Here is a 23,325-nt window from a genome sequence, read left to right as displayed (position 1 = left end):
TATTTTCAAGGAAAAATTTTTTTTAAATGTGTAATTTTGGTGAGTTTTAATGAAATGATTGACTACAGGGGGACTTTGCATTGCAGCCTGATCAGCTGAAAAGTTTCTAAAACAGCAAATAGCAAAAAGCTTAGGCTGGTTTAATCCGGGGGGGTTTTTCAGCAGGGAAATCCAAAAACGTATGTATATATCTAATAGGAAATGCCCTTGTCGGGTTTTGGTAAATCCTTATTTCATGGAACAAATGCATTAAAATAATCTATCAATTATGATTGAAAAGCAGCAATGATGATTTTCTTACATGTTTAGCACTGTATACAGACTATGATGAATCAATAATGGATTAAACTTGGTCTATGTTTAATTTTTGACAATTATTTTGTCAGTACATCTTTAGGCTATAACTGGATTTACCGTTTTGGAGATGAAAGAAAGCAGGACCGGATGTGAGAAAATACGATGAATGATATAGAAATAATGACAATGAAATAAACATTCAAACATCCACCCGGCTGGCAAGTGAACCAACCCTAAATAACTGCTTTCCAAACAGCCTCTTTTTTACGAATCATTTAGCAATACTGAAGTGAAGTGTTACACAAAACTGACAACGCCAGAATGAGTGTTCATCCATTGTAGAAGATTTTGCGAAGATAAGAAGCTCCGCCCACACAGAGGTTACCGCCGAACCAAGAGACTTGCTATTGGTCGGCACTGCAAATGTGTCGAAGTTCGAAAATTATTTCAAAACTGGAAGTTCATCAGACGAAATTGTTCATCGTGTTGTTTCCATTGAAATGACCGGATTTGGTTAGCAAGTTTTGCCAAACAATGGTAAATGTGATCGCACCTTGACTGATTGATTTATAAACTGCTTTATAAATACATATATAGGTGACTTCATTATTCAAAAATTTGAATTTGAAACTACTAAAGTGCAACGGCAGTGATTGTGTATTTTTCAGTAAAGCAATGTGAATTTCCTCATTCTCCTCCCTTCTGCTCTCCTCTAGTGCTTCTCTCTCTTCTCTTCTGTTCTTTCTGCTGAAGGCAGAGGGAAAATTAAAAGCCAATATCACAGTCCATTTCACCAGCCTTCTGCTACTGCAGACAAAGCCACACATCAACTCTCTCTCTCTCTCTCTCTCTCTCTCTCTCTCTCTCTCGCTCTCCCTCCCACTATTACCTGTGCTCCCTCCATCTCTCCCATCCATCACACTCTCCTGTACCTCGGTAAATGGTGACGTCAAATCAGGAGAGATCCTCTTTTCCTCGTCTTTCTCTTCTCCTCCCCCTCGCTCTCTCTCTCATCTCACTCTGGTTAATGGTGACGTCAAAGAGAGCGGCTGCCCCATCAGATGGCCATTACTCATTTGTTCGTGTCCAACCGCAGCAGTACTTCCCTTGACCCCAGCTTCTTTATTTATCCTCATCCTCTAATATTGTGAATTTTGGCTAAAAGGAAAAAATCTAAAAACCGCTCAAATACAAATAAATGAATCACATTCCGACTACAATTATCCAACAAAACGTAAAATAACCCATTTCAAACCTGCATGCTGTCACACAGGGGTCAGTAGCTGGCTGCGTTTACATGAACCCTAAAAATCATATTGTAATTGGACTAGTAGCACAGTCGGAATAACAAGTCACATGTAACCACGTCAATTCAAATGAATTGGTTTCAATCGGATTGTAAGGTCTAAACCTTTTCTAATGCGTTTGACAGAACATGTAGAAGGAAAAGAAGCAGTGGTAGGTGGATGGTTAGTACTATGTGACATCAGCGGGAAACTGCTACAGTATATTCATGCTGTGTGCGCATCTCAAGATCAATTCCGGTTTAAAGCTTGTGACATAAACGTGCACATCGACCCGATCACTTTATTTAGCGTTCATGTAGTAGGTATGCTTGGATTCACCAATCGGAATGATTTCCAAAATGTATCCATTGTAAACGTAGCTAATGCCTAATAAGAGAGTCCACAATTTGAGAAAAAAAACACATATGCTCGCGTCCTGTTCCTTGATTTTTGTTCAGCCTTCAACACCATTATCCCTAACAGGCTGTATAACTCTCTTTTAGCGATGGGTGTCGATGCTGTACTCTGTAAATGGATTTTGAACTTCTTATCCTGTAGGAAACAATTTGTTAAAATCAATAATCATGTGTCATCAACGAGGGTTCTTAATATCGGCGCCCCACAAGGGTGTGTCCTGTCCCCGCTTTTGTTCTCACTTTACACTAATAACTGCACATCCAATCAAACATCAGTCAAACTGTTAAAATTCGCAGACGATACCACCATTGTAGGCCTTATCTCTGATGGTGATGAGACTGGCTATCAGGCAGAGGTTGAGCGGCTGGTGAAGTGGTGCGAGACCAATAACTTAATCCTAAATACAACTAAAACAAAAGAAATGATTGTAGATTTCAGAAGGAAGACTGTTCAACATCTCTCCCTCTCCATCAATCACCAGGTTGTCGAGAGGGTCTCGTCCTTCCGTTTCTTGGGCACCACCATTCACCAGTCGCTATCATGGGACCTGAACATCAGTCTCATCGTAAACAAAGCCCATCAGAGACTTTATTTCCTCCGTCAGTTATGGAAATTCGGGGTCAGCCAAAAATGCATGACTCACTTCTACCGAACCGCGATAGAAGGCGTGCTAACTTTCTCTATCCTGTCCTGGTACGGTAATGCAACCAGTCAAGGCAAGCAACAGCTTGAGAAAATAGTGAGCAGAGCATCTAAGATCATTGGCTGTAATATGCCCTCTATAGCTTCACTTTTCAATATTAGAATCACTAAGAAGGCAAGAAACATCACCACTGACTCCTCCCACCCAGCAAATCATTTATTTAACATTTTTCCATCAGGCAAGAGGTATAGAAGCATTACCAGCAGAACATCACGCTTCAGAGACAGTACCTATCCTCAGGCCATACGTCACCTAAACATGGTCTGAGGCTATATACTGAATGCTTTCTCGTCAGTTTACTCCCAGAATGCTAATTCATCTCATGTGCAATATGAGGCTTTTATGTCCGTGTATTTGTTGTTGTTGTGAACTATGTGTGAAATGCGCTGTAATGTCAGTGTATTATGTCTGAGCATTCCAAGACAAATTTTGTTGAAATGGCTAATAATAATAAACTTAACTTAACTTAACTAAACTTAATACAAAATAAACCACTTTTAAAAATCGAGTTTAAAACACATGAACCAAGTTCTGACAAATGTATTTGTTATGTTCATGTTGGTTTCTTATGGTTTTGAAAACTTATTCCAAATTTCAAGAAAAGTGTCAATATAATGATGACATGTACCGCCATCAAAAAGTAACACTTAAAATCATGTGAATGTTGTTCTATTATTATTATAATTGAATTGAAATCAGCTTTTAAAATTAAAAGTATTTTTTACAAAAAAACATGAATTATTAATATCAAGGTTTTAGTGTGTGGATTTTTCATTAGGACAGTTGTATTACCCTAACATTGACCATGTCCCCAAAATATAATATGCTGTATCGCTGATAAATCAATCAATCAATCAATCATTCAATATATAACTTTTTAGCGGTACATTCCTTATATTCTATTTCTTGTGAAATTGGGCTATTTATGTGTGCAAAATAAGAACAGAACTACCGCTGAATAAAATATCAGCTATTGTTAAAATCCCCCTAAAAAAGAGTCGAACTAAAAGACTCTTTCATGTGTTTCTGTTAGCCAGCAATATTCTAATTTGATAAAATGTGGACATGAAACATTTTGTCCTTTTGTTGTTTTTTCCCCTTTTTTAATCAAAAATTAATCAAGCTCTTGCTGAGTAAATGGCAACTGCAGTCTGGGTGTGTGTGTGTGTGTGTGTGTGTGTGTGTGTGTGTGTGTGTGTGTGTGTGTGTGTGTGTGTGTGTGTGTGTGTGTGTGTGTGTGTGTGTGTGTGTGTGTGTGTGTGTGTGAGGCAGATGAATCATTAAATGTTTAACAGCATTTCTACAGTCTCTTTTAAGGGTTTGGAGTGTGTCGCCCCCATTTTTAGTTTGCAGTCGATTACCCAGGAAACAGTGCCTTCTGTGAAACTTGGAGGGTTTTTCTTCTACTCGAATGCACACATGAGTTCTAACCGATCAATGTGTGGTGAAAATTGCTTAGTTACAGGGAAGGGAAGTGTAGAGGAATCAGAGTCACAACTGCCTTAATATAAGACACAAACTATTGGCTACACCGGGTAAGTACACTAGGGTAACTGTAGATGACACTATTCCAGTGAATAATATGTAGTGTGTCCACAAAAAAAGGTCAGGACAACTACAAATACATTAAAAAGAAAAGAAAAAAACACTTCAGAACCAACTCAGATTGAAAAGTTTTGTTGTCAAAAGTACTTCTGTACCAAATCGATACAAAATGCCTTAGTACAAAGTACTGCTTTCAAAAGCTCCCGTACGCTTTATGAAAAGTGTTTCTGTTTACAACGTGTTTTTGCAGCGTTGAGCATTATAGACGATCACAGCCATGTTTGTTGGGCATGTGCAATAGCCAATCAGAGGTGTTTAAGTTAGTCCGAATCTGCTCGGTACGCCAGAGTTTAAGCATAAAGCATAAACACAATGTAAATAAGAAATTCATTGTGCAGTATAGGTTTTGTTTTTCACGCTAAACAGAAGTTTGCTTGCTTTCAATACACAACTTTGCTCACTTTCATGCTGCTGAGTACACACTGCAAAGTATCGGGAGTGCCAACCGTATTAAAATGTGGGACTGAATTTGCGATGTTTGACATTGTGACAACGCACATGTATTTTGATCAGATTTTTTGGACCAGTCCATTTGCTATGTTTAAAGGGGTGATGAACTGAGAAATCTAATTTTCCTTGAGCTCATACTATAGAGGAGGTTCAAACCTTCCAAATCTTCAATGTGACACGCGCATAAAAATCAAGCGTTTCAGGAGTTAGGCTCAAAACCAGGGTAGAAAATAGCCTCTTACTTGTTTTTGAATGTAAAAACCAAGCGAACGTCATAAGTTGACCTCAGACAACAATATAAAAAAAATTAAAAAGCCAGTTCATGACCCCTTTAAGTATTAGTGCAACAGACCTGTCGCTTGTTCTGTTACCTGTAATGTAACATCTTATTACGAACTGATCTTTTTAATGCAATGTTTACTTAATTGAACAATATTTTAAGGCTACATGCTAATGTTTTAATGTACTACTACTAACAAATATTAATAGCATAAATTATCTAATTTCCAATTACTCCAATTCCAATAATCAATTATTTTTTATAAAAGAAGATTTGGATCTTCTGATGTATATCTAGTCTGACACATCCACAAAAAGAACCAACACACACACACACACACACGTGTAGTCTTTCATGTGTACACTCTTTACATACTAGAAACTACTGAAGTTCACAAAACAAGATCATTAGTTCAGCATAAAAAAAAGTCTAAACACTGTGCATTTATATAAATTCAATAAAGATAAAAGTATACCGACTGTACGTTCTCAATTCATAACACAAATTATTAGAAACACCCACAATGATCTGATCTTTGATAATACAAATGTAATACAAGTGAAAAGTAATCCCCCTGCAGAAGCACAGTATATTTCTCGTACCTGATCAAAAGCAACATCTAAGTTTGCTTCCCTTTATCCCACAGAAAAGAGGTCAACACAGTATACACACATCATCATCATCATCATGCAAGAAAAATAAATCCTTTAGAACTCATTCTGTTTGAAGATATAATCAAAGAAATGTAATTATGCAGTGCAGCGTGTGGTAATCAGCTGCTACATGACATCCAGAGGATGGCATCACTCTAGCAGACTTTAGAACGCTGTTTGTTTGTGGGATTGTGTAACCCAGTGATTCAAGCCTATAGAGGTTACAGTCCCTTGTTTTCACGTACAAAGATTTTGTTTTTAAAATAAATCTCTTACGCTCACCTAGGATGAATGTATTTGATAAAAACAAAATTGTGAAATATGTGCGTGTATATTTTAAAATGTAAACTTTTTTGGTGGTAATGCAATCCAACCCATTAGACCAAATAACCAACCTATATACCGGTACCCCTAATAACCATAAGCATACATGATAGATCTTTGGAGACCAAATCTGTGGGTCATCACTTAACCAATAATACGATTTTAAAAAAAGAATAATAAAAAGAAAAAAGAAAAGTATGCCGCAATAACCCAGCTAAGCTGTTGTCCATACATCTTTAAATTCAGAATTTCCGCTATGCGCTAAACCTAGTACACAAACAGCGCACAAATATTCTGATCATTAAGTGAAGAGTTGGCACATGCAACTTTATTAACAAATTTGTCAATACAACAAACAAGTGCGCTAATAATAATAATTTTAAAGATTCGTAATTTTGTTTTGGAGGTCTCCTACAAAAGGTTTACGTGCATCCAAGGTCAAAAACTATTTTCTCATAATACACATTGCACAGAGTCTGAAAACGGTTCGTTCTAAGTTTCAGTCTCTCTAAACCCCTCTTTTCTGTGAGCTTCCTGGGTGGTATGTTATGTTCAAGCGATAGAACATTTAAGTCACCATGAAATTAAAATTGACAATACTTGTTTTTTATGTAATATTGTAATATTTATTATAAGTGATTTATCAATACACATCTTTTTTTATTAATTTCTGCTCTTCTCTGATGAGTAAAAAAATGTATCGCACAACATGTTTTCTTGTTCACATATGTCACAATAGGAAATGAAAAGTCTTAACATTTCATGCAGACTAACTTTTTTTGGGACCATTCAATGAAAATTGCATTACTGCACAGCCATGAAACGTACAACTAATGTAAAAAAAAAAAAAAAAAAAATCTGTTTTTGATACAACTGATCTCACTTTCAGCGCCACTCACTGTCCATTTAACATGCAAGAAGCAACATAATATAATTTTGCAGAAATGGAGCCACAGGCACATTTTCCCAATTTTCCTCCACACAGTCTTACACAATGCCTTCACCAACAAAACTACACATTTCACCCTGAATGGTTATTTTTCCTCAGCATATTTTCCTCCTGTGGAACAACTCATATTGTTATAATGTCTCAACGTGGTAAGAATGGCACCATTTCCTGCTGTACATGGATTTCACATTCACACTTATTGACATTTCATACCATGTTCAGTGGCTAGAATGACGCAGACAAAAGCAAATTAGCGAGAGTGGAGAGACATGTGGAGATTGACAACCCTAGCCACCCATTTCCAATTTCACACACTGCACACACACCATCGCCACCTATTTCAGCTCTCATCATCTCTTACACACTAATCTTTGCCTAGGGCTTATGTGAAGCATTCCAAGGAGCTCTTGTTGTGCACCTCAGATTTCTCAAGTGAGTCACCAAAATTCAAGAGAGCATCTATCATGTGTCTTACCTGTTTCTGTGTGATTTACACAATGAGGATAGTGGCACCTGTCCAAATATCCCTCTGGAAAATTAAGCCTTACTCAACTCTGATGCATAGTGCTGTGTGACATTGGGAAGTGTCACATTGTGTTCGTGGAAAACCGTGGAAACGCTGTGGAGATACGCAACTAAAGTCAGTGGTCATGGCTGCCCTTCAGGTGCTCTGGAAGGACATCCAGTTATCTGGTGTTTCACTGCAGATGATAGTGAAGCAAGAGAATAGAGAGGTGATGACTTCAATCAGGTAATTAACATCTGAGCACGGAAAGAGACGAGGCGAAGGCAAGGGCTGGGGAGGCCTGCTAAAACCCAGGCTAGTGAAGGGGGCGTAGAGGGTGGAAGAAGTGAGTGTCCTTGCATCCTATTCCAATGAGTAAATGAGACAATGCAATAATACAAGTATAATATCAAGAGGCAGAGTAAGAGGGAGAAACTATAGAGGAGAAGGAACTACATATGAGAGAGATGAGCCTATATACAGTATAGAAAAGGGCTATATTTTAGCCAAGATTCCTGTTCATTTCCATCTGAGAGATTCCAAAATGACAGACCCTTGTGAAAAAGAAGTACACTTAATTGATAGAATGTGCCCTTGTAGTGTAGGTACTTCAAATTGTAAAAACAAAATTTTCTACAATCTGTACTTGCAGATAATATATTCATTTAAAAAAAGGCCACTTAAAGTGTACAGTATATAAAGATAACTCTTTCATGACTGTTTCTTAACACACTTAAAGGGATGGTTCGGAGTAATTTCAACCTAGGGTCCTTTGCACCATGACCTCGAGTCAAACCTTGGTCCCTTGGTCGAACATTATTAAAGTTAGAGCTTATTTAGAGATATCAGCCGAATGGCTTAGTGCAGGAGCTAATGGATCCCAGGTTGTATCTCGTAAATTACCACACTAATAATGCCCAAATAGGTTCTGTACTCATAAAACGAGGCATTGGAAAGTTTGTAAGTACATCAGGAGTTTTTTTTTTTTTTTACTTGGCTGCTGCAACCGCTAACCCGGATGTCATGGTCATTTATTTGGGAAAAGCCGGTAAAAGTCTTGCGAGATCACCCGGCCGGTATTGCTGAAAAAGTTTTTTGGTATATCCAAAATGTTTTATTATTTTTCCCGAAGTGTTGACAACTTTGTGTTAACTAATAATTGTTGCAAACTAGTACTACCAACAAAATATTAGTGCATTCCTGGAAATGGGCGTCGTTACATTACATCCTTATGCATCGCTTTCTGCCAGGGCTTTTACCAAATCACGGAAGTGACCTCGACGTCCGGGTTAGCGGTAGGCAAGTGTTACTTAAATTAACTCCTGATGTACTTACAAACTTTCCAATAGGGGTGGTTAATCTGTCTGATTTCCCAATTCGATTCGATTACGATTATTGAAGTCCCGATTCGATTACCGTCGATTTTCGATTATTAACGATTCTCGATTAGCGATTATTGATTTTCCATTTCACAACAGTAAATTCACTACAGTAAAAATCACAAAAATAACAAAGTATAACAAACTTCAACATATTCTGAATCTCTATTAACATAAAATACGGATATCCACGCATCACATGTTACAGGCTATCCTACCCGCTTTCTTCAGTGATTCCATGACTTCGGTTTTGGTCTTGTTGTAGAGTGTGGGGATCGCTGTGTCTGTAAAATATCTCCGAGATGGGACGTTGTATCTCGGCTCCAAAGTGTGCAACATAGCGCGAAAGCCCTGGTTCTCAACGACTGGACGCAAATCCTTGGCAATAAAAGTTGCGATTGATTGTGTAATGTGCTTTGCCCTTTCCGAGCCGGGTGGAAGCTTTGACAATATTGTTTCCACGCTTCAGAGTTCCGTCTTTTGCGTTCCGTCAATAATCCGTTGTTATCGATTTTCAAAACAAAAAAATTTTTTTTTTTTTTTTTTGAAAATCGATTTTTGGCATTTTTGAATCGATTCAGAATCGTCCACGTCCGCATCGCGATGCATCTAAGAATCGATTTTTTCCCCCACCCCTACTTTCCAATTCCTCATTTTATGAGTACAGAACCTATTTGTACTACTGTAGAAGTTTGGTACCATTACGGTTATTATTAGTGGGGTAATTTACGAGATACAACATTCGGATCCATTAGCTCCTGCACTAAGCCATTCGGCTGATATCTCTAAATAAGCTCTAACTTTAATAATGTTCGACCAAGGGAAAAACTCGAGGTCATGGTGCAAAGGACCCTAGGTTGAAATTACTCCAAATCATCCCTTTAAGTACTCGTAAAATAATTTTAAATTAAAAGTTTTACTTTAAGTAAATAATGTTTTAATTATCTTTTGTTTTGCTTTAAAGAAGTGTGCTTATTTTGATGTGCTGATTAACATTCTAAAGCACATGTAAAGTACTACATAGTATAATGATATACAAACAGACATGAATGAAACGATAGACGCTGACAGACAGACAGACAGACAGACAGGCTCACAGTCTTACATACACATAAGGCCACAGTGGCCCACTTAAGGCCAGACTGAGAGTTAACACAATTAGACATAGGCTAATGGAATCTAGACAGGCCAGAGATAAATGCGACTTCATTAGTACAAGCCTAGAGAGACTGTCAATGCTAATCGCTGATGAAGAAATGTGGTTTCCTTCTTTTGCTTCCTCTCGTGTACTCCTTCACACACTATCTGTCATTACCGAGCATGTGTTTAAAGTCTGGCCTTGGGATAGGAGGAAAGAACAATGAAGGAAGGAAGGGCAGTGAATGAAAAGAAAGGGAAACGACATCTGTTGTTTGTGGAACGGACATACAGTATGGACAGACATGCTTGTAGCTCTATCAAATATATTTTAAAATCCCTTGAGACAAAAAGTGGGTAGCCATATTGGATTGAGTGCTTTCGGTTTTGAACAATGCCTGGCAGAAAACATGCAAAGGACCACTCACATAATGACCTGGTGGGAGACAAAATCTATCACAGAGAAAGCTTTTACTCACACACACACACACACACACACACACTTACTAAAGCCCGGTGTGAGTGTGTGTATCTTAGGGGAGGAAAACATTTAAAACTCAGGAAATGGATAGCCATTCCACGGCTCACAGGCCATTTAATGATTGAAAGAGATTTGTGAGAGGTTCAAACCAGAAAATTTGATTCTGGTCTGGCTGGTTGTGGCTGGACATAATTTGATTTCATGCATTCATCCATTGGTTTTGGCCATTTTGAAAGTGCATATCCACTTAGCTATGCATAGCCGTAGCTATAGCATTGAGGATGTACTTGTTCACTGAAGCCAAAACATCCTGCAAATCTAAAAAATACTTCTATACTTTAACATCCATTAGCCACAAATTGGTTAAAAAAAGACTATTTTCCTCTGTAGTTGTGAAATGCAATAGTGTGCTAGCTTCAAATCTAGCTTATGACTATTCAATTACCTGAATTTTTCTTTCAATTAGTGTATTTTTTGTTTTTTTCAATATACACTTTCAGCAGTGTACTAATCTAAAAATAAATAGCAATTTAATAGTTTGGATTCTGTTATTTATTATATTTTATATTATCATACCAACTTACAGGGTTCTCAGTGTAGTTTACAGCATTAGTTTAGAAGGGGGATGGGGTTTCTTAAAGGGCACTTATTATGACATTTAAAATGTTCCTAATGTTGTTTAGGGAGTCCCCAACAACAGTTTTACATGCATGCAATGACAAAAAACACTTTTGTTGTCGTATAATATGCATTTATTTTTACCTGATTTGCTCACCGACTCCCAAATGAATCGTTCAACGACTCATTTTTCAAACCCCTCCTTTGCGTGACGCTAATCTGTGATTGGTCAGATGACCCAGCAGTGTTTACATAGATAATACTTATTGTTTAACACGGAGTACAATGATGCTTTTATCAATTCAATTGTGTTATAATAATTATTATAGTCCACTGCTTTGTAGTTTGTAGTAAAAAACTAAAAATAAGATAAAGCATGTAATGTTATGTTAGCGAGCATAGCCCAGAGTTCATATTGTAAAAGCACAATCAGTCTTTGTTTGCGTTAGCCCGATGCATAAATATAACGTTTTTACAAAAATAAAAATAATAAAATTTAGTTACGTTACTACGAGGTATTACTCTATTCTTTAAGACAACTCCGAAAACAACAACAAACACTTCACATATCTCAATACAATTGCCATTGAAGACCTAGAAGCTAAACGGTGCTTACACAACAGACAAAATAATTATTAAGCATGCTACATAAAACATAAAAGCAACAATTATTAATAACACCCACAGGTTGTGATACGGAGGAGGAAGCTGATGCAAATACACTTAGAACTGAACCTTCCTTCAATATCAGCCGGCTCGCGAATCCAAGTTTGATTGCATTTAAGTTGGTAAAGCAATCGTCTTGAAAATGGCGCGAGCAAAGCACAAGGCTCGGACTATACTTCTGTGGTATAGTTGTATATATGAATTGTAGCCACTTAGTCTTCAAATGCTCCTCCTTGGGCAGATGAAAAAAGTTTGCTTTTGAGTCGCACTTCAGAACACAGCGTCTCGTCGCCCTGATGTTTTCCCTGGCCTTGGAGCGCAATAAGTGGGCGTATCGTATTCAAATAACTTGACAAGTTGACGTCATCTAGTCAGAGAAAAAGCTTCGGTCTTCTAACGATTCATAAAAATGACTCAGAGTCGACTCTTACTTTTGAAAGACAATAACTTTATATACGGTGCACTTTCATATTTCAAACTTTGCAGGATGTTTTTGTTCACTTAGATCTATGTTACACACTACATGAAAGGTAAATTTCAAAATTCCATAATAGGTGCCCTTTAAGAAAAAAATACATGTACTGTGCCTGATGTACATCCAAATTGAATCAATATTGAATAAAATCAAGAGCTTGTAAATTTAAATCAAATTGTGAAACCTGTGTCAGTTTTCTCAGGCAAATACAGATGAAATGTATTAATGTATATAATGCTCCACAAAGCCCAAGAAATGAAGATAGTGAAGTGAAGTGAAGTCTCAAAGCAGAGTTGCGGTAGAAGACCATCATGGCAGCGTTGTCCCACCCAAGACCTCAGCCAAATGCGCTTAGTCAGTTTCTTATGTAGCTCTGAATCTGAACACAGACTAGCAAGCATCAAAATACAGCTTACAATACACCTGAACGTCATGAGACTTATGGTTCTGTTCAGATGGTTAAATGACTCTTTTACATAGCTTCATTCCCCTGTTACTGTTTCCGGTTTCATTCACTTTCACTTTCCATTTTACCCATGTTTGCGTGATTGTGTGTATAGGACTGTTTAGTTGAGTTGTGTTCGTGATTTAGTCAAAATAAATCTTTTGTGCACAGTCATGTGAGTTTTGATTCCGGTCTGCTTGTAAATCAATGTCCCTTTACCGATGTGATCACAGCTACATGCTAAGAAAGAGTTATTTTTCTGTGGCCACAGAAAATATCCTTTCTGACATACTGAGTGTTCGCTGGACGAACAGATAAATTTATTGTAATATGAATTCAGCTACATCAAGTTAATTCTATTTACTGATCCAAATATGTAATAATATATATTATTCATTCCCTTTTGAGTTAATTTGCTACACGGTGAATCAAAAATGTATAGCAGAACCAGCGACCAGATGAGTTACCAGTTTAAATCAGTCTCCAACACTGCCCTGTACAATGTATAGCATTAGCAGATAGATAAATGCTTTCATTTGTGAACAAAATGGAATCTGAAATGCACACAAATAAATCAAAATCAAATTATACTAAAATTAGAATCAAATTGAAATGAGCTTGTGAATCTTAACCAATTGAATAAGTATAAATACACAGCCCTAACCAACCAACCAACTACTATACGTTCATCTCAACACCATTTGAAAATACAAAACCGACTGTGGAAAAATGCTACACTAATACTGCACAAAGAACTTAAATCAGTTATTACAGTGCACTTTGTGGCCAAATTCAGCTAAATGTCAGCCGTCGAAAGGCTCCTGCAGTCATGCTGTACTGTGGAGAGATTGACAACCATGTTGTTTGGGTCCAAGGGATTGGTTTCTGCTGACTCATTGAGATGTCAACTTGAAATGTGGTCGCCTTGACGATGTAAAAAAGATTCTGTGCATGAGAATATATCATCGGCAGAGCAAACACACAAGATTGTCCACGTAACACTTTGCACACTTTAATTAGTTTCTCTTCCCCTGCATAGTCAAGCTGCATTGTCGTTTCCTCCCCCTCGACTCCACTCGTGACCTTGTGGAGGATATTCGACGCAAGTTCGCCTCTGAATATTTACAATCTGTCTTCATGAATCGTGTTATGTGTGTATTTGTATTGGGGTTTTGTGGCGCACAGTAACTGCTACATTAGCTGACAGACAGCAGGGCTAGCTGCAACACAAACTAATTGATGTGTCTGAGACACACACTGATACAAAAACCATGTTGAGTGTAGCCAACCATGTCCCATTTCAACAAAGCATGTAAGAGGAATCAATCAGCTGGGAGCGATGCCATTACACACATGCGGGAGGGCATTTTTGCGCAAGGCACCTCAGCACTACCTCGCGGCAGATGGAACAACTGTTAGAGCTAACTTTTTTTGACCTTGTGTATCCTAATTGCTTTTTGCATTTCAGATTCATAACCTCGCTCTCATTACCCAACAACCCATCTGTCTTCCATTAAACTGGGAGAGATAGTGATAGAGAGAGAGATATTCAGCTATGTATGTGTACACTGTTGGTCTAAGCATTTTGTGCATGTTTGTGAGTCTTACGTACATTTTGATGCTTAATAACATGCATGGACAATCTTTAACTTCCACGCGGACATCTTTTGTCATATACACAACTGCACACATGCTGTATCTTTCCAAAATATGCAAGGACAAATACACATAGCCAAACACTGTAACATCCTGTAATGATTTATACCATGACTCTCTATTGAACACTTGATATCAAATGACCATATCAAATATCAATATAATAATAATAATAATTAAAGCTGCAAGCAGCATTTGTCGGTGTTCAAGCCTTTAAGGCCTTTGAGCACATTAAAGCATTTAAGACATTAAGTTGTATTTAGGAAGCTTTTAAACACTGACATAAATAGATAGAAAAGTCCATTTACCATGATTTACAATTTACCATACATTTAGCATGATTTACCATAGTTTACCATGATTTATCAAAGTTTACCATGATTTACCATGTTCTATGATGATTTATAATGATTTACTATGTTCTAGTATGATTCACCATGACTTACCATGTTCCAGTATGATTTAAAATAGTTTTCCATGATATACCAAGTTCTAGTATGATTCACCATGATTTGCCTTGTTCTAGCATGATTTACAACAATTGAATACATTCTAGTTTGATTTAATATGATTCTAGCATGATTTACCATAGTTTACCATGATTTATCTTTGTTTACCTTGATTTACCATGTTACAGGATGATTTACCATGTTACAGGATGATTAACCATGATACACCAAATTCTAGCATGATTTACCCTATTTACTGTGATTTACCATGTTTCTAGCGTTATTTACCATGATTTACCATGTTGCTAGCAATTATGTGAAGCATCAGAACAAATTAAGTGATAAACTCTGACAAAATATGATTGTGTTATAATAGTAATCGTTATGTAAGGGATTTTTTAGTGTCTAAATATATACATGTAAAATGAAAGTGAGCCAATAAGTGGTCTTCTACTGCCCTCTGCTGGACATTCTACTTATTAATAGTCTTTTAACATGTACTTTTACAAGTCTTGATTTTTACCAGTGTTTTGCACTAAACCAAACCAGTTTTTCCATGTTAACTCCATTATGCATGCTTACACACATTACACGTCCATCAAAATAACAAAGATATAGCTTTAAGCATTTGTTTGTTAGTCAATGCTGAAAGCTGATAAAAAGATTACAAATATAATCCTGCTGCTCTCTCTAGTGGACGACAGTGTTATTGCAGCCTCCATCTTCAGGTTGAAGTGAATGAATGAATGGAAATTTGGTTTTTCACTTATATTTCGGGAACGAGAAGGCGAAAAAATCTGAAACTCGGAGCTTAGATAGTGCTCGAGGGGCCCTGTGTAATGAGACCATCCTGGTGTTGGTGGGTGATTGGGGCCGGGAGTTATTCCCGTTCAAATGCAATCCTTTTTTGGCTTATATCTCGGGAATGCCCGGGCCAAATCGCACCAAAATCGAATCGAAGCTAGGCGGGGACGGGCCCTTTCCATCAAGCTATTCCACAAGGATCGGGGTGGTCTGGTTCGGGAGTTACAGCCGTTCAAATTCGGAGGTCTCGCGAATTCGACATTCGCGGGGGGGGCGTTCCTGAGCTCCGCGACAATAGATTTCGATTAAGAGCATGGAGAGGACCTTACCATCAAAATTTAAGCGCGCAACGACTTTCCGTTTTCGAGTTATGAGTGAATTTGTACTGCGGGGGGCGTGGCCTAAATGGCGGCCTCCGTTTCACTTTCACTTTAACAATTCCCATTTCTCTGTGTAATACAATTGTCAATAGTAATACTCCAATAGATGAATTTTGTCAAAATGTGATTGTAAATGTTAAAATAGTGATTTTATAAAGTCTAAATATGAATTATAGAATAATATTAGTGAGTAGTATGACCAAGTGACCAGAAGGGGGCAGTATTAAACCACTTATGTCAATATGACTAGTTTGCAAAAATAGGTTTTTAACATAATAGCAAATATTTAATGAACAATTTTATTGACAGTAGTGGTTCTTGAGGCAAAGTTGTTCAGTATGAGGAGATCTATCAAAATATATGCATATTATGTGGATGTTTTTAACACCACGTGATTACAGAGATGGAAAATACCATTTACAGCCAATACAGGCAAGTCACCTTAGGGAATACATGGTTTTCAAAGCTTTTTAACAGTTATAGCGCCACATATGGTCCGATCTCCATGAAACTCGGCGTGCTTCTTCAGCATGTTATGACACATAGGCCTAGCAATTTCTGGGAAGTTTTGAGTTTTTGTTTAGGATTTATAGGCTTTTGAGTGTATTTTGCCACGCCCATTTTCTAAATGACTCGTTATACTCATATGAAAATTGCAAAAGTTGAACTTTTTTCGATAATTATTGATCTAGAGAGTCCAGAGAATTGTCCTAGACTGGTTTGGTTCTGATTGGGCAAAAAACCAGGGACTAGTTCGCAAAAGTAGGTTTTTAACATATTCGTGAATATTTAATAAACGGTTTGATTGACAGCAGTGGTTCTTGAGGCAAATATGTTTACCATGAGGAGATCTATCAAATGATATGCATATTGTGACGATATTTGTAACACCACGTGATTACAGAGCCTTAAAACTCGTTAGCGCCAACTAGTGTCCGATTTCTTTCAAAACTCTTACAGACCTCTGGGGCCATGAGTTGAACACGCCCACCGAGTTTCGTTCTGATTGGCCTCCGTTAACCTTGTCTAATAGGTGATTCAACTTCATTGGCCAATGGCGGCCATATTTTTTGAGATACGCCAATATCCTTTTACACATACATGGGGCCTTGGGCCAAGACACTGCATACCAAATTTTAAGTCAATCGGACAAACGGTCAGGTCTTTATATGTTTTTTTCTGTGTTATAGCGCCACCATGTGGCCAATCGACTCGGTTTTTTTATCGTGACTTCAGATTGACCTCCTACACATGTGTACCAAGTTTGGTGAAGCTATCTCATTTAGTTCTCGAGTTATAGGCATTTTAGTCAAATAGGCTCCTCCCACAACGTTAATTTTGCGCCTCCTAGCGACCGTGAATCGAAATTTCAACTTTTTTTCGATCATTATTGATCTTCAGACTCCAGAGAACATTTCTGCACTGGTTTGGTTCCGAGCGGGCAAAAAACCAGGGACTACTTTGCAAAAGTAGATTTTTGACAAAATTCAAAATGGCGGAAAATCTATCATGGCGGAAATGAAATCGGAGATATACATTTTTTACGTCAGGTGGTCAGCTTTCCAATGATATAAGACACTTGAGTCTATGACATGCGGTCTAGGAGTTATGACCAGTTTCGCGCAATTGATTGCTATAGCGCCACCTATAGGCCAATCGGGCTCATAATTTGATAACCTCTCCTCGATTTTTGTACTACCTTGTGGCAAAGTTTCAAGTCTCTAGCACTTACGGTTTGGGCTGCACGATGCGTTTTACAGGAGAATAATAATAATAATAATAATAAAAATCGGTACAATTACAATAGGTTTTCAGCACTTCGTGCTTGAACACCTAATAATAAACGGAGCAATTCTAAGAGGGTTCTCACAGCATTGGTGCTCGGGCCCTAATGACTACTTTTGGTTGAAAAGGACCAGTTTTAATCATAAAAGCCCTGTAAAATCTCCCATCCACTTACATGAACAGAAAAAAGCACACTTTCAATGTTGTTGTTGTTGTTGTTGTTATTGCTGTTGTTGTTTTAATGTATAATATAATACAATAATGATACAAATAACAAAATAAATGATTATGTAATTAAATGTATTAAAACTATTTAGAAAACGCATACTATAATTATTAATAAAGAGTGTATTACTAGTACTACTAATAATAATAATGATGATGATGATGATAATAATAATAATAACAATAAATATAACTGTAAATGTAATTAAAATGGAATATAAAATAAATCAAATTTATAAAAATGTATAATTATTAAATAGTGTGTTTTACTGTATAATAATAATAATAAAAGTGTGTGTTAATTTACACTACTACTACTAATAATAACATTAATAATAATAATTAAAGATTGTGTTTTACTGTATGCTACTAATACTGATAATATTAATATAATAATCATACATTTAACTGTAAATGTAATTAAAATATAATATATATGAAGTTATTAATCAAATTAGTTATAAATATTTAGTATTAGTATTAAAGTGTGTTTTCCTAAATAATAACATTGATATTGTAATTGTTTCTATTATTAAAGAGTGTTGTACTGTATTATAATAATACAAATAATATATTATTACTGTTATTATTATTATTTACATTTTTATTTGTATTATGTTTTAAGTTACTATTATTATTTGTTTTATTTGTTTATTATTTACTGTATAAAAATAATAATAATTATTATTATTATTGTTGTTGTGATTATTATTATACTAATAAATGAATATACATCATTTTAATATATTTAATTATTGTTATTATAATTATTAGTTTAAGTGTAAGTATAAGTTTTAAGTATAAGTACACTTTACTAAATGGGTACTATGTGCTAAATTTAACTAAAATTTAGTTAAACTAAATTAGCCGCCGTTGGGACTTTTGGCTGGTCACACAGTGTAGTTTATTTCAGGTTTTTCTATCTATGATCCTCAAATGTAGGCAAAACCTGACTCACACGAGCACACACACACACACACACACACTGAACCTTGTGCACCCACTGAGCTAAAAGCCCTGACACAGTGCCTGCAGTGTAACCACACAGATCAAGTTAATGCAATCTCTTAGATTGTATCTTACCGCCATACATAAACTCAAGCAACACCTGCATTTTATACACACTGTTCCATATCTTTCACAAATACACACAGTGTCATATGCCCTGTGACCCCCCTAAAGGAAAGATCCCCTACCTTCGCCCCCTATAGTGCAGCCCAGCCAAGCACGCCTCCTCTCTCAGAGTTCCTTTCACACCTGAAGAGTCTCTTTCCTCCTCTTTCCTCGTAAAAACAATGCGGGGTATCAACGGGACCCAGGAAGGTTAGCGGAAACCTCTGCCTGCCTTCGCTCTGATGTAGTATATGTGACTATCCCAGCATCAGATAGGAATCCTCTCCTGCAGCAGTATCAGCAACAGCAGCAGCCGACCGGCTCACCAGCTCAATGAGGGTGACTACAGGACTACTGCAGGAACAGCAGCATCAGACTCTCACACACACACACACACACGCCCCTCTCTGCACACACACACACCAGGCCACATTACTCCTGCCTTCACTCCGTTCTACAGTACCTTATTCTGTCGAATAGCAGCACCACTCTTTATTTTTATTTTTTTCAATGGCTTCTCCATCCAGTCTCATCCACTTCGCCCTACCTCATCCCAGTTGTATCCATGATGCATGATTTTACTCCTCCTGGGATTCCCAGAAATACCATTTGTCTGGTCCAGAGAGTGCTTCTTCGAGCTGGTTGAGGGAATTTCTGGTGGGAAATATGGATTAAACATGACTCAGGTGCTTTGACATGCTCTGCTGTAATTTATTCACTCCCTATAAGATGTTGACTGTGTATACATAACACATGAACATAAACATTCTGATATCAATCAGAATTTAGTAATTTATTGATTATGAATTAAGTGCCGTGTAAATTCTTTAACCAGATTAAGCCAATATTCAGGTTACTAGAAATCTGAATAAAACCTTTTATTTGGTGTATTCCTGTAATAATCAGAATTTTCATAGTCATGTATGAACATTCACTGCAACTGCTTATTTATTGGGGGGGGGGGGGGGGTGCTGAGACATGAGGAAAGGAAGCGAGAAAAGGAAACAAGGATCCACAAATAGATATGAGAAGCACCCAATATATGAAGAGCAAAGGGCGAGTGTGGCTAAAGCTACAGTAGCTCTCCTTCTGAGGAACCACCTTCACACATAGATCTGGGTGATAAAAAATAGGAGAGTGGTTGAGGGATTTTTTTCATTCTTTTCCTCCTTCCTTTCTTCAAGACTCCCCTCTCCCCTACTGTTTCCTCTGAAGGGGGTGTTGGGGTACAAGAGGCTGTTTTTAGAGGGAATTTAAAGTATGGGAGCCTGGCTCGTGTGGCTCTTAAGGCTGATTTATACTTCTACGTCGGGTGTACGCCGTAGTGTACGTCATAGGCGACGTCGTCGTGAGCATTTATACTTCTGCGTTTATGTCTGCGTAGCTCTGCAGTTACACCGCCGAAAGCTAGTTGGCGGGGGCGGGTTTTAATGTTCCACTGTGTATAGATTCCTCGTGGCTGTTTTGATTTGGCTACTATAAGCAATGGCGACTGAAAGAGAGCGGATCATGTTGGAGCTGGAGCTTATCGAGTTGGAAAAACAGTAAATTTTAGTGAAATTACTGTCTGAATTTAAAAAATGGCGGGCGGTGCAGAAGAACACGCCGGAAATGCGTAGGAGGAAACGCAATGCTACCAAGCCGACCAATCACAGATCTTGCGGTCCGCGTCGTCGCGACGTGTAGTTACATTTTTGAGGAGGTGCGCGTCAGGGTACGGCGAAGGGTACGGCGTATGGTACACGTCTATGCGTATGCTACACCGTACCTACTGCGCGCACCCGATGCAGAAGTATAAATTGGCCTTTAGTAGGTTCGTCCCACTCCTTACCCGAAGAGTGAGCTAAAATGCTTACTATAGCAGACCGTTTTGTTCCTATTGTTGTTCGTTGGGGGTCATCGACTTAGCTGAGGCTTTGTCTAACTGCTTTTAATACGTTGCAAGGCCCGCTCGCCCGCTGACATGCTAATGGCTCAGGGCTGAGGCCTCTGAGTTTTAGTGGTTAGATTGTTAGTTTGAGCACAACAAGCAGGCTTTGGTCAGCATGGTATGGAGTCCCCATAGTGTCAGCAGCTGGCACAGCGTAGAAGTTTCCTTGAAAGGGATTGTCTAGGTTCCCAGAGAAAGGAAACAAGACACTGCGCCGCCTGCTAAGCTTTGGGCATGCCTGCGTGCTTCCTTCAGACGTGCTCTTCTCAGCCGCCCTTCTTACCTTGACCTTGAAACATCATCGCACTGCGTCGGCCATTGTATGGCATGTTTGTACACGCGCCTCAGACACCGGGTTCCGCGAGGGCACTTCCCCATTGCTTCAGCAACTGATGCTGCGCCTCGTTCCTTTTCTCAGGTAACTGGGATTTCATAAGTAAACCTACAGTAGACGTTTCTGGAGGTACTATCACATATGATACCAATTGAAATCCAGATCATGTCTTTGGGGGGCAAAAGTAGACCTTTTTAAAGGTGAAAAAAGTTAATTCAGTTGGCTGAATTACTATGCAAAATAATTAAAATCCCTCATATAAAAGACAAGAATCCCCAGGATTTACCTCAAAAGAACAACAAGAAAGCAAAAGTGTCTTAATTTGATCAGGCTATGGTATATATTCATGTTAACTTTCTTTTGTTTGTGTAAAATACATGTAAAATACTGGCTCAGGAAAACATCTTGACTGGCAATGGGTGTTTTACGGGTGAATGCTAGCATAAATTTGCATTTGCTAGACTATGAACTCATTTTACTACATTAAATTGTTTTTCCGAACCAAAGAGCAGGAGAGGGTGTTGACAGGGTGGGATATTCACACCATGCTCATCAAAACGTGAAGGAATCTGTGTCTTAAAGCAAGCGAGCAAAAGAAAAACGTTTCAGATGGCAGAACCCAGTTGAAGTTCATTAGACCTATCGAGCTGGAACATTAGCCTGATTAAACGATTGCTGTTTTAGGGACTCTTAACCAAGGCAAATAAGAGAGAAGCACGCATCTGGAACCTGCCAAAACAAATCGCTCAAGCGCCGCAGCGTCCGGTGCTTTATTAGTGGAGGATGATGAGCACGTTTAACCTGAGTTTGGAAGGAGGGGTGCGCAGACTGGCTGCTCACGTATGCCCAGACCCTGAGGTAATTACATTTCCATTCAGCATGGCCTTTCACAGATTCCATTTTGCTTATCAAATATGTCCAGACCCGATCTGAGATCAGATTGGGATTCATAAAAGCTCATTAATTACAGCAGGCAAAAAGAATGACAGAGCTGGGTAATTGAAAAAGGCTTCGTAAGGTGTGTATGCGTCCATAATAAGTGAGGAATGAGAGAAACCACACACACCTCCTGGAGTGAGTGTGCATTTGGCTGTGGCTTTAGACCATATTGGCTCTGGTGTTAGCTTTGTGTTCCTGGACTAATTACTCTCCTGGACCCGCTGGAACTTTTATCTAATATATAATCGGTCAAAAGTATAGAATAATTAGGGTTGATTAATGTTTTTTGAAAGAAGTCTCTTATACCAAGACTGCATTTATTAGATTAAAAACTCAGTAAAATCAGGTAATGTTGTTTTATATTTAAAATAATGTTTTCTATTTAAATATATTTTGAAAAGTATTTATTTTCAGCATCATTACTCCAGTCTTCAGTCACTTGATCCTTCAGAAATCACTTGAATATGCTGATTCGGTGTTCAATTGTCATCAGTTATTTTTGGTGAAACAATGGTTCTTATTATCAATGTTGAAAAACAGTTTTTGCAGCTTAATATTTTGGTCTAACATTTTTTTCAGGATTCTATGAAAAATAAGAATATTTGAACGAACAGCATTTATTTAAAATAGAAACATTTTGCAACATTTACTGTCACTTTTGATCAATTTAATGAATCCATCTTTTTTTTTTCTTACCCCAAAATTTGAACATTTGTGGAAACGTTACTCAAAATATTAATCAGCAAAAAAACATTTTCACCATTGATAATAAAAGTTTCTTGAGCACCAAATCACCATAGATTTCTGAAGGATAATGTGAATTCAAATAGAAAATAGTTATTTTAAATTGTAAAAAATACTTCACATTATTACCGTTTCATTTTTGGTTAAATAAATGAAGCCTTGGTTAGCATTCGAGACTTCTAGCTGGTGGACTAGCACAGCCATGACTTGGTTAAAGGAAATCTTACTTGTTAGGCGTAAGTCTAGACGTACGAACATCAGCACACTAATAGCTCATGCTGATGACTAAATCTGAA

The 23,325-nt window shown here is 37.7% G+C and overlaps 1 protein-coding gene across 1 annotated transcript in view; it reads right to left on the bottom strand.

Moving 5' to 3' along the window:
• The window catches only part of dab1a (DAB adaptor protein 1a), a 410,132-nt gene that overhangs the window by 349,551 nt on the left and 37,256 nt on the right, over positions 1-23,325 (bottom strand). Inside the window, exon 2 of the mRNA XM_079584679.1 lies at positions 19,630-19,736. The gene's annotated coding sequence lies outside the window, so the exon portion shown is untranslated. The remainder of the gene's footprint in view (positions 1-19,629; positions 19,737-23,325) is intronic.

Source organism: Phoxinus phoxinus, assembly GCF_949152265.1.
Source record: "Phoxinus phoxinus genome assembly, chromosome: 16".
In the NCBI taxonomy this organism is placed as follows: Eukaryota; Metazoa; Chordata; class Actinopteri; order Cypriniformes; family Leuciscidae; genus Phoxinus; species Phoxinus phoxinus.
The sequence above is the reverse complement of the archived record's forward strand: the minus strand, read 5'-3'. Positions and strand labels throughout refer to the sequence as shown.